Below are 12260 nucleotides of genomic sequence, written 5' to 3' on the forward strand. Positions count from 1 at the left end.
CAGAAAGAATTTGAGATTTAAGTTTATTTAAAGAAAAAAAAGGAGAAAAAAACGATACTCATCTAGTGGGCCATGTAGGAATAGAGCTTTATGTACTTAGGTTTTAAAAGCCTGGGTTTAAATCACTATGCATTCAATCTGTTTGTGGTGCTTAATTAGGGCTTACATTCTTTTACCTGACAGGCTCCCAATAGTTCAGAATGACATGGGCAGTAGTTACATGTTGGGATGGTGATAATCATCACTGTTCATATTTAATTGGGTCAGTACAGATGGTTGAGCATTGTGTTTGGTTCATTTTTGCAATGAACTTGGAAAAATTATTATTTCCTTCAAAAATAGGATTCAAAGAAATTGAGATGTAAACATGTGTCAGATTTGTTCACCTCTATGTGGGAAGCTCAGTATGGAGGGACACTTCTGAATAGGAACACATATTTGTGCTGTTAGTACTTCAGAGTGTCAGTGCCTCGAGGCAAGGAATTATTATTAAATACACAGGAAGTCATGTTTATAAAGGTTTTGTTTTGTTAACTGCAGTTTTCCAATGGATTTAAAATTATTGAAATAAACACTGTAGCATATTGGACCATAAACAAATTCATAAATCTATAAGGGTGTAATGAATACCCACAAACGTTCCCATTTTTATTCAAAAAGGGTGTCTTAGCAAATTAAGAAAGTCATTAAAATTGTTCACTTGTGGGAGATTTTATGCACCTGCACAAAAGTTAAAAGGCCACCGTTTCTCTGTCGCAAAAAAGTATTTAAATCTTGCAAAAAGTATTTATGCATCTTTAAAATGCAAAATACAACATTGCCCACCCTACCCCGGAATAAAGATGTGAGACCAGAATTATGGATTAAACATGGGTGACACTTTATTAAAATAATCATTGTGGCCATCCTTTGGCAAAGGGGGGTCCTGCCAGTTTAGTTTAAATGTGAAGCCCAAACAAAATCTTGAGACACTTCTAGTAGGGGATAAATAAAGAATGACCATCAGATGCTCTGATTTTTAACTGTGCAGAAATATTTGACTGGCTTGAGATGAAAAGAAAATAATTGGCAAGATAGACTTGGACCAGACGCAGTTGGGCAATTCTTGTGTTGTTATGCTTAACTTCTATGAAATGTTTTTGTTGTACTTCGTTAATATGGTCCACTGTCTTGTTCTCTTTTCCCTTTGCCTGCTTTCTAAAAGTGCCGAAAGAAAGAGAGTAATACCCATTTGGAAGCCAGGCAGGCAAAAGATTGCATGCAAGACGTGGTTTTAGAGCTGGTCGGTTTAATTCTTTTAACCAGACAGTACTTTATGTCGTGCCTTAATGCTCTGCCACAGGTTTATTAAACCACCGCAGGTAGGAAAAATATTTTCTGCGCCAGTAAGCGCTGAGATTTTTCCTCCCCAGAGTGAATCGGCACAAGGGTTGTTGTGAGCTTTCTCCCCCTCCTCCTCAGCTTGGTTTCTATAGCTGTAATGTGGTGAGGAAATTCAAAGAGCTCAATGACCCTCAGTTCCACCTGCGTATTGTAGTGCTGCTGTGTTATTGCAGTGGTCTATTAAATAAAGCATCCAAAAGCACTAGGAACCCAACAGTCTGTGAAAGCCCTTTCCCTCCTCCTGTGAGATGCTTTCTTCTGTTTCGGTATACTTTCTGTAGTATGTCTTGCAAACAGAGGGTGAAATGCCAGTAGTCATGCTTCCCAGATGGACATTGCTTTCTTAGCCACTGCTTGCTTGTCCCCATTCTGGGGTTGTGGCTGTTGCCCCCATGTCTGCCCCAGTTGCCTCTAACTTTACTGTGGAAAACCAGCTGTGAAAACTTTGTAGCTCATTTTGATCCCTGTCAGCACTTCTTGCTCTCTCCTTTTTTTTCATGACAGTCTGAAAAACAATGGTCCTACACTGTGGTCCCAGTCTCTGCTGAATTCCCTGTGTTAAAGAGCCAGATGAGAAATCGGTGGAATGCAGGTTGACAACAGCAGTTTATTTATTCTTTATTAAGCTATCTATTTGTTGATATACAGATGCATTTACTGGTAACCATCAGTAAGTCTGTCATATGGACCACCAATCCAGGTGAGGTGGTTTCTGTGCTGAACTCGTGTCTGGACCTGATAATGGAATGGATGAGGGTTAATAAATTGAAACTCAATCCAGACAAGACAGAAGTGCTGTTAATGGGTGCTTCACCGGACAGGCTGGAGGGCAATTTCCCTGCCCTGAATGGGGTTACACTCCCCCTAAGGGACAGGGTTCCACAGCCTGGGAGTGCTCCTGGACCCCAGTCTTACTCTGGAAGCCCAGGTGGACTTGGTGGCCAGGGGCACCTTCCTTCAGCTGCAGAAATTGTACCAGCTACGGCCCTACCTGGACGAGCAGAGTCTCATGACAGTTACACACACACTGGTAACATCTCACATAGATTACTGCAATGTACTCTACATGGGGCTGCCTTTGAAGACGGTCCGGCGACTGCAACTGGTCCAGAATCGAGCTGTGCAGTTGGTGAGTGGTGGGGCTGCTAAGGGACACATGAAGCCAATTCTGTTTAAATTACATTGGCTACCAGTTACTGCCCGGGCCCAATTCAAAGTGCTTGTTTTGACATATAAACCCCTAAACGGCTTGGGCCCTGGATACCTGAAGGACCACCTCCTTCCGTATGAGCCTACCTGGCAGTTAAGATCTAGCCAGGCGGCCCTGGCTAGATCTTTTGAAAGAACTGTCCCTCAATGAGGTAAGAGGGATGGCTTGTAGACAAAGGGAGCTGGACATGGGACAGATTGTATTTGTCTTCAGTGTGGAAGAGATTGTCACTCTTGAATTGGCCTCCTCTGCCACACTAGATGCTGTTCCAAGTCCTCCATGCAGAGCACATTACCATAGTCTTTCGAGACTGAAGGATACCTAACCTAACCTAAACTATTTTAGAGAAATAGGATTTTGAGAAATATACAGTAAATCTGTTATTTTTTCATATATACCTCTGTTAACAAGATCTATATCAAAGGTATACCAGTGTTTCCAATGATATACCTTTCTGTGCAGTACTGAAAGCAGTAATGTGTTGTTTACCCCAGAATGTTGGATGTCCTTAAGACTAAAACATATTTTTAGAACACCGAATTGTTGCTAGGGAAAATGTGCCTGTCTCTTTGAGTGTATACATGTACCAGAAACTCACCTGTTCCATGATCATTCCAGCCCCTTCATCTTCAGATCAGTGCCATGAAGGTTTATTTGCAGCTATCAATAAGCAGATTTGTAAGTGGGAATGCACTGTAGTTTTTTTTAAGTGCTGATTGGTTGATTCTTTTTGTTGTTGTTGTCTTTTTCCTTTTAAAGGAAAAAGAAGTGTGCTTAATACTCAATAGCACTCCTGTGTTTGTATAATGCACTCACCTAGATCGGGTCAGCTTTTAAATGAAATCTAGTCCTCACACTGAAAACATACTTTCAGATACCACATGCAATATCGTGGCTAAGCCTTTTTAAAAAATAAAGAAAGAATGGGCTAAAAATTTAAAAATGGCCAGATTGAAAGATGACAGGATGGGATAAGGACTCCTCTGTTTTCTTCCTTCTCACTGTTAGATTAAAGAGAAACATAGGTGGTCAAGCAGGGCTAATATCTGCTAAGGCTGTTCTTTGTTAATAATCATTGTGTGCCATCAATTCAGTTCTGACTTATGGCGACTCTTTTCAAGGTTTTCTAGATAGAAAGTACTGTATTCACAGGTGGTTTACCATTTTGTTCTCCTGGGAGCATCTGGGGACAGGCTGGCTTTTCTGGGATGCACAGTGGGAAATCATGCTCCCAATGTCTGGCTCCACAATTCTTTGTTATCTAGCTATTAAACAAACAAGAATCTGCACTGGGTCACCTGTAAGGCTGTAATGGTTGCTATGTGTCCTCAAGTCTCTTCTGACTGATGATATTTAATAGGGTATTTAAGGTATGTGAGATGTTCAATGAGTGGTTTAATGTTGTTACCTTGCAGTGAGTTTCCAGGGTCAAGCAGGGATTTGAAATCTAGTTTCCTGAGTTCTGGTCTGATGCTGTGTCTGCTGCACCACACTGGATTTCAGGGGTCTGGATTAATGTTATGTTAGGTATTCAAAATGCATTCCAACTGGTATATCACCTGGCCTATGTACAGGGCATTAAGAAAGCATCTTTTTATATCCATATAGCACCAGAACAAAACCCAGAAACCCCTGGGTTCTCCAGGACCATCAGATTACATTCTCCTGCAAAACTCAGCCTTGTCCAATGGAGCTTGGAACTCACTGGCAGTGCCTACCTACCACCTTTCCCCCCAAACTCCAGCTAGAAACAAGTCAGTAATTCTCTAAATCAACAGAACCTCAATGGCACTTTGAATTCAGATGCCAAATTATCTGATGATGTTTTAAAGCTGGTTATCATGGGTTTTGTATTGTATTTATTATTAAAAGTTTCTTTTTTCAACCCCGACTTTCCTCCAGTTTACTCATGGTCCTTCTTTTCCCGCTTGATTGTTGTAACAAGCCAGGCTGAGTAACTGGCTCAGTCAGGATTTAGACCTGAAACTCCATCCCATCAAGTCTCTGTCCAATACTCTCACCACAAGACTAGCCTCACTCAGATATAGGGCAACGGCAAAAATGGTAGTGGTGCTGAGCAGGTGTCACACATGCGTTGTGATGTTATTACATATCCTCTTTGACAGCAGGGACTCAGCCTACTGAAAATGGCTAATTTAGTCTGGCTTTGGGTGAAGTACATGAATGAATATATGTGCTGCCTGTATCCTTAACCACATTTTCTGTGGTCCCCCAAATCCAGGAACTAATGCAGTTATTCCCACAACATAGTTACCATAACATAATAGTATTTAGGTGCTAGCTTGCTGGGCTTTGCAGCCCTAACCTACTTCTGAATTTACTACGTATAAAAGATGTTAATGCAGCTCCCTCTTGTTGCACATTGTACCAAATGGTTCTTATCATTCCCATTTCTCTCCAGTGTGCTCACAGCTCTGATTAGTAATTTGCCACACTGTGCTATAACAGTGAATACTCTGCTTGCTGCTGTTAATTAATTCTGTGTGGGTTACTATTCACTCACAAGAGGATAATCATTTCAGCAAGATGTCAGGCCTTAGGCTTTGGCACTAATGGAATACATGTATATCCTTGAGGTGAGAAGGTACGTATCTGTAGCAGAAGCGTTGGACTGGCTCATTCAGGCCTCAGGAACAGGGGTATGAGGTTGTAAATACAGAATTATTAAGACAAGTGAAAACATCATCAGGAGACCATCTTCTGTGTAAATTAGCAGGACCCATCTTATGCTAGAGATGTAGAAATCTTTAATCCAAACCTTGACACAATTTGCAAGAGTTCAAAAAAGTAGCCAAGCTGGATGGAGGATTCCAGAAACTGTAGTCAAAAAGTTACTTACTCGAGCTCTGCAGCAGGCCACCTGAGGCATCTTTTTGTTGAAAGTAGTAAGAGGGCCTTAGAACACTACAAAATATGCCCCCTGTGTATTGTATGGATTTGAAATGGAACCATTCAGCTTTCTTTCTCACATATTGCTGGCACTCCTACTGTCTGTGGGAAAGGCTGGAAGGAAAGGACATGCCAAGTCCAACAGCAGAATTATGTTGAAATTAATGCCTTTTTTTGAGATGCTATTGGTGATAGGTCAAAAGTGACAGGGAAAACTGAAAATACAAATTAGCAGAGAATCACTGCTCATGGTAGAATTAAATAAATATAACTATTAAGAACACAGTGTTCAATACATTTCAGGGCTATACCTTTATGCATGGCACAAGAAGACAGTAAGAAACATTAAGGTTCCCACAAATACACATCATTTATTGTTATGCAAAGTTATTGCATCACTTCACAATTAATGCAGTTGTCTGACAAATAACTGCCAAAGACCTTGGATGAGTATCACCCATAAGTGCCCACACAGCAGCACCCATGGCTATTATGATGGGAATTACAAAATTGCTGCTGACTTTCTTTGAAATTGCAATGCGCATTTTTCATGAAATTCTGGGTGGATACCAAGGGAGTGGTGCCACTGCAAATAAACAGTCACAAGGAAAATCTATCAAGGCATCCATGAACAACATACAAGAAATGATAGGCTCTGCATTGTTAAAGGTCCTAGGAATAGGGTACTTCTGCCATTTTCTGAATCTGCACCTGATGTTTTGATGCAGATTTGATGAAAATGAGTCTTAATTATCCTGAGAGAAAAGGAATGCTTTTTAAAAAATTTTCTAACCAAGTTACAGAAGAAGGAACCACCTTGCTCAAATTGTATTGCTTGAAGGGTAAAATGCTGAATGTAGGATGATTTTGCAAGTTTCTCATGCATTGTCACAGAAAGATGCTCCAGTGTTATTGTTTTTTTTTCTTTCTGTTAGCATAATGCAGGTGGCAAGAAAACACCAGATACTGTTCAATGAATATAGCATGGCCAGTACTGGAATGTAACAACTGAAGTCAAAGAATGCCTCAGTGTTTATGCATTGGGAAATTTATCCTCCTCCACGAGAACAGCTGTCCTTCAGATAGCATGCTCACGGATGCCTCACTCCAGATCCAGGAAAAATGCTCCTTCCATGTTCTGAGCACACTAAGTAGGTGAATGTCATCACCATTTCCCACTTACCTCTCTCATTTGTCTACATGCAAGGGGGGTGGGTGGGAAAACTTTATCCTCCCCTGCCCCCATAGCAAGCAGATGCTATCATTGATAACCCAGAGAAAAATGGTAGGTGGTATGTGCTGCCCATCTAGCTGAAAGGTCGTCCATGGTTCATCGTCTTACAGAGATCTCACCCAAAGCTGTATTCTTCAAAACATGTGAGGCCAGGACGTTCTGTTTCTATGAGATTTCCCATGCTCGTAACGGCTTGAAACAGAGGTTGCTTTCTAGACTTGGAAGGCCTGGAAAGCTTCCTGATTGACATGCATCAAGGACGTTGCATCACTAAGCTCTGTGTTTCTCCTCCTCTTGACAGACACGCAACGGAAATGAAAATGGCAGGGTATTTTTTTTAACTTGACCTGTGCGAAAACTTTCAGAGGTGATCAGCTGAACCATGTAGGATTATGTATCTTTTTTTTAAAAAAAACATTTGCTCTTTCTTTTCATTAAGAAAGGAAAGAAAGAAATGCAGTTTCATGAAAGAACAAATAGAAGGAACAGCAAAAGACTTTCATTCATTTAGGATGATTTGTGGGGTATAAAAATATACAGTGTACAAAGAAAATGTTCTGGAATAATTTGCCTGTGTGTGTTGTATAAGCAAGACAAATGTTAAGTCAGACTGAACAACGTTTCTGACAATGTTTGCAAATGGGCAAACGGATGAGGGATTTGTTTACTCTGTTCAACAGAATCTGCATTACAGATCCATCAGTCCAACTATTTGAACCTTGACTTTATACCACAGCAAAAATTGTTGATGTCTATCTACAACAGGTAGATAGAAGGAAGGAGTCCCCAGCTCACCATAGGCTCAGCTTGTCAGGGGCAGCTGAGGTAAATAGTCCACCATCTTCTCCACAACAGTGTGGGTGAGTCTGTCAAGGGGCTGCAAGGCTTCCTTCAACTGATCAGTCAGGAAGTGGAGTTCAGCTTTCCTTCAGTTTGCTTAGGGAGCTCGTAAGGGTGCACCTTCCCTGTGGTCATGGCTTGTTGTAAGAGACCTGCCTCCAGGAACCAAAATTATTAATTTTCTTTTGAAACCTCTGTATGGTGCCTGCTCGTTTCTGCTTTTTGTCCCACCTTTGGGGTGAAGTTGTTTGGACTTGAGCCATGGGCAGGATCCAATATGGGTGGGTGGTGCATACATACCTATCTTCTGCATTTTGGGAGATCTGGGACTAAAAGCTTTTAGCTGCATGCCCAACTTAGTGCCTGTCGCTTAACCCCATCCCACCTCTGTAAAGTGGCGTATAGCCATGCACTTTTACTATCATCTCATGATTTTCCTCAGAAGGCAGGCTGGCAGGGCTGACCCATTGGGTAGCAGGTAGTTGCTCTGATGCTTGGATTTCCTGCTCCATGCTGCATCAAGGCTTTTCAGTTATGACAACAAAGTGGTAGCTAAGTTGTTTTCCATCTAAGTAGCTGCTGTGGGTGCTCATTGCCCACATATTGCTCTCTACTTCCCACCCACTCACTAGCTTTACATGACAACCATATAGGTTCAAAATTAATATCCCGATGACCATATGCAGTTACTTGTGGAGTGCAATATAGAAAGTACAAAGTGTTATAAAGACACCTAATTTTCAACTACTGCAGCATGGTGAAACAAGGTTCACTGCAACCCTTTCTTGTATATACAAACATTAACATATCTTAGATCAAAAAGAGTGCTTAAGAAAGGCATTTTCCTTTACATGTTTTTTTAAGCATGGAAAGAGTAACTTGCTCCTATACATTTTTACTCAGAAGTAACCCCAATTGTTATCAATGGTTCTTATTCCTGGGAGCTGTAAATAAAACTGCAACCTTACAGTCAACATACTCTTGAGGTTTAGAGGAAAGATAGGAAAAATAACTTTTTGGACTATAATTCTCTGAATATTTTGGTTTCATCTGAGGTATCCTGGGACCTGTATTTCAAAAAACCAACATCTGTCATCTCTAATTCAGAGGTAATATCGTTGAGAGTTACAACAGTTGTACATTGCAGCTCAGGGAGAAAGGCAGGATATAGGTTTAATAAATGAAGAAATAAATCTTTTCTGCTTCTCAGAACTGTGTATGAAAATAGTGGACACTCAAATGCCTTTAGTTTGGGGCCTTTATGATAATGCTGGAGGCAGGTGTAGTTACCACTGTAGTTAATTTCTGGAGTGAAAACGTAGTTTCATTGAAATTAATGGCAATTTTGCCCATTTCTTGTTGTTTAGTCATTAAGTCATGTCCGACTCTTCGTGACCCCATGAACCAAAGCACGCCAGGCTCTCCTGTCTTCCACTGCCTCCTGGAATTGGATCAAATTCATGTTGGTAGCTTCAATGACACTGTCTGACCATCTTATCCTCTATCATCCCCTTCTATTGCCCTCACACTTTTCCAACATCAGGGTCTTTTTCAGGGAGTCTTCTCATGAGATGGCCAAAGTATTGGAGCCTCAGCTTCAGGATCTGTCCTTCCAGTGACCACTCAGGGTTGATTTCCTTCAAAATGGATAAGTTTCTTCTCTTTGCAGTCCAGGGGACCCTCAAGAGTCTCCTCCAAAACCACAATTCAAAAGCATCAATTCTTCAACGGTCAGCCTTCTTTATGGTCCAGCTCTCACTTCCATACATCTCTACAGGAAAAACCATAGCTTTGACTATGCTGACCTTTGTCGGCAAGGTGATGTCTCTGCTTTTTAAGATGCTGTCGAGGTTTATCATCGCTTTCCTCCCAAGAAGCAGGCGTCTTTTAATTTCGTGGCTGCTGTCACCATCTGCAGTGATCATGGAGCCCAAGAAAGTAAAATCTGTCATTGCCTCCTTCCCAAGGAGTACGACGATCAGTTGTTCCGCATCCAGTTCTAACTGTTGCTTCCTGTCCCATGTATAGATTTCTCAGGAGATAGATAAGGTGGTCAAGCACTCTCATTTCTTTAAGAACTTGCCATTATTTGTTTTGGTCCACACAGAAATCTGCCCATTTAATTTCATCAAATGTGCAGTTTTTTGTGCACTGTCAGTGTTCTGCGTAGGACTGATTAAGAAGATAACCGAAGAACTGACATTTCGGGTTGGTCCAATGGTCCGCTGAGCCCAGTATTCCACCTCTGACAAGGGCCAGCACCTGAGGCTTCAGACAAAATGAATGAGAAATCACAGGGCAGTAATGGAGTGATCCATCATCCCTTGTCGTTCAACCCCAGATTCCTGGAATAAGCAGTTTAGGGATGCCTTGGCAAGGAGGTTGCTCTTAAATCTTTCTGTAGTTTTTACCTGGGAGGACGAACATTTCCAGTTTTGGTCTTTACTTGAAAAGGAATGTTTATGGAAAGTTGCAAATGTCTGACAGGAAAAAAAGTATTGCCAAAGTGACCAAAAGATACAAAGCAAACTCTTTGTTTCATCTTTTCCTGTCACACTGTGGCCTTATTTAGGTATTCCAGATAAAAACTGATTAAAGAGATGAGGACGATGAGCAGGGGATGAGGGCACTAGCCCTCTTGCATGTCTCTGTCGTCCTCTGCGCTGTGGGAGGTGGTGACTCTGATTTCAGCAGCTCAGAAAGCTCCTGTAACTAAACCTCTGAGAAGTTTCACAGCTCCTATGAAACTGGAGTCACCACACTTTGTGGGCTGATGTCCTATCCAGGGCTAGATCCAGTGGGTGAAATCATTCTCTCCTACTTCAGTTACTTTCTGAAGGCACTGTACCTTGATCTTTATTTCCCTTCAGAAAGCTGGACTCTACATATGGTGGTTTGGTGGTAGCACACATATCTCCTTTCCCCTCTCCACCTGTTTATTTAACCTTATTTAGATTTTCTGAATGAGGCTTCTGTATGTCTTTTATTTTGTGTTATATACCAAAGAACATAAATGGACAATTTGGAATGTCATGGATAGTTTTCAATTGATCGTTGATTGCCATTTGGAAGCCTGAGAACTAGATGTCAGCATGTTAATGAAGCTTGTTTGTTTTCCGGTTGCGATGATTGGAGCAAATGTAGTGCTTAAGCATTGGTGACAATGGTTAATTTTATTCTTGACCTCCAACACATTTTGAATTAGATTCTGATTTTAGAGATCCCTTAAAATTAGCACTTTGACCAAACTCCGGGAGGCAGTGGAAGACAGGAGGGCTTGGCGTGCTCTGGTCCATGGGGTCACGAAGAGTCAGACACGACTTAACGAACAAACAACAAATAAATTGGCACAGAACAGGTTTTCAAAGGCCAGGTTGCTCAAGCAAATTGACATGATAACCAAATGAATATATTAAAAAATTGATAAGAGCTGTGTAGTCTGTACAAAATACAATGTTAGATAAATGATACTTTTATTAGACAACTTTAAAAATCATACAGTCTGTTAGCTTTTGTGAATCAGATGCCCTCTCCATCAACCATGCATGCATCAATGTCTTAGAGTCCAAAAGTTCTTGACAGTTGGATTCAGCAAGCACCCTCCTCAGATGTAAATTAGAGAGGATGCAGGCTATATTGGAGTTGTAATTTTAAAACTACAGTTGAGAAAGCTGTTGATTAAATATCATCCCTTCCCCAGCTCCTCATGCAAAGAAACCCAGGCATTATGGATATACTCTTCCACATGGCCTTTCTTTGAAACTTCGGGTTTTTATGTGGCTGGGGAACAGGGCAACATACAAAACCCAAAGTCCTGCATCTGGGGCTTGGGGTGGAAATCTAGTAAACCAATTAGCAGCAGCCAATTGGAGCCAGATTAAATCAAGCCAAATTAAGTCCAATTAATATTACTGAACGGTTAGAAGTATACATACAGACTTTCAATGCATATTTCTGGTACATAGCACCTAACTGGACTTGTCTATAGTGAAAAAATGTAGCTTATGTCGTGAGTTTGATGTGCTCTGAAACAATCCCTTTGATTATTTTCTCATTACTGCCATTTTGTAGAATTATCTCCAGAGGTTCTCCACCCATTTACTGGTGACAGCCTTTTCCTCACTGTCATTGCTACAATGCCCTAGAGGAAGCAAAATGGTGGCTAGATTGCTGCTGTCCCTCACAGAGAAGGGCCAAAATCTGGTAATCTTTTGGGTGAGAAAAAAAAACCCAAAGCTGTGCTATAATTGTTGAAGCTCTCGCCTCTGAGAGATGTTGGAGAATTTCTCCTTACCCTGCGAAATTTGATGGCATTGTCTCTTCATTGTCTTTGTTCAGAAATACAGTGGAGAATTTCAGAAGGAATCACAGTAGTGTTATTGGAAGTAAATTGTATTGCAAGTACTAGAATAACAATGACAAGCAAGATTGGATATCCAAAGATACTACTCAGATGTCAAGAGAAGAGGTCATAGGTGGCTAATCTGTGGGTTTGGTGGGAGATGGTAGAATGCACAATTTTTTTTCAGTTACTAATTTCGCATCCTACCATTGGCATATATATGACTAGTTAAGAACTGCTGCCCCTTCATGGATTGCTGCCTTGTCGTGGCGAAGGGGCTTGAGCAACTCAGAGAAGCTATGGGCTATGCCGTGCAGGGCCACCCAAGATGGACAGGTCAT

This window comes from Pogona vitticeps, chromosome 5 (genome assembly GCF_051106095.1).
Source record: "Pogona vitticeps strain Pit_001003342236 chromosome 5, PviZW2.1, whole genome shotgun sequence".
Lineage (NCBI taxonomy): Eukaryota > Metazoa > Chordata > Lepidosauria > Squamata > Agamidae > Pogona > Pogona vitticeps.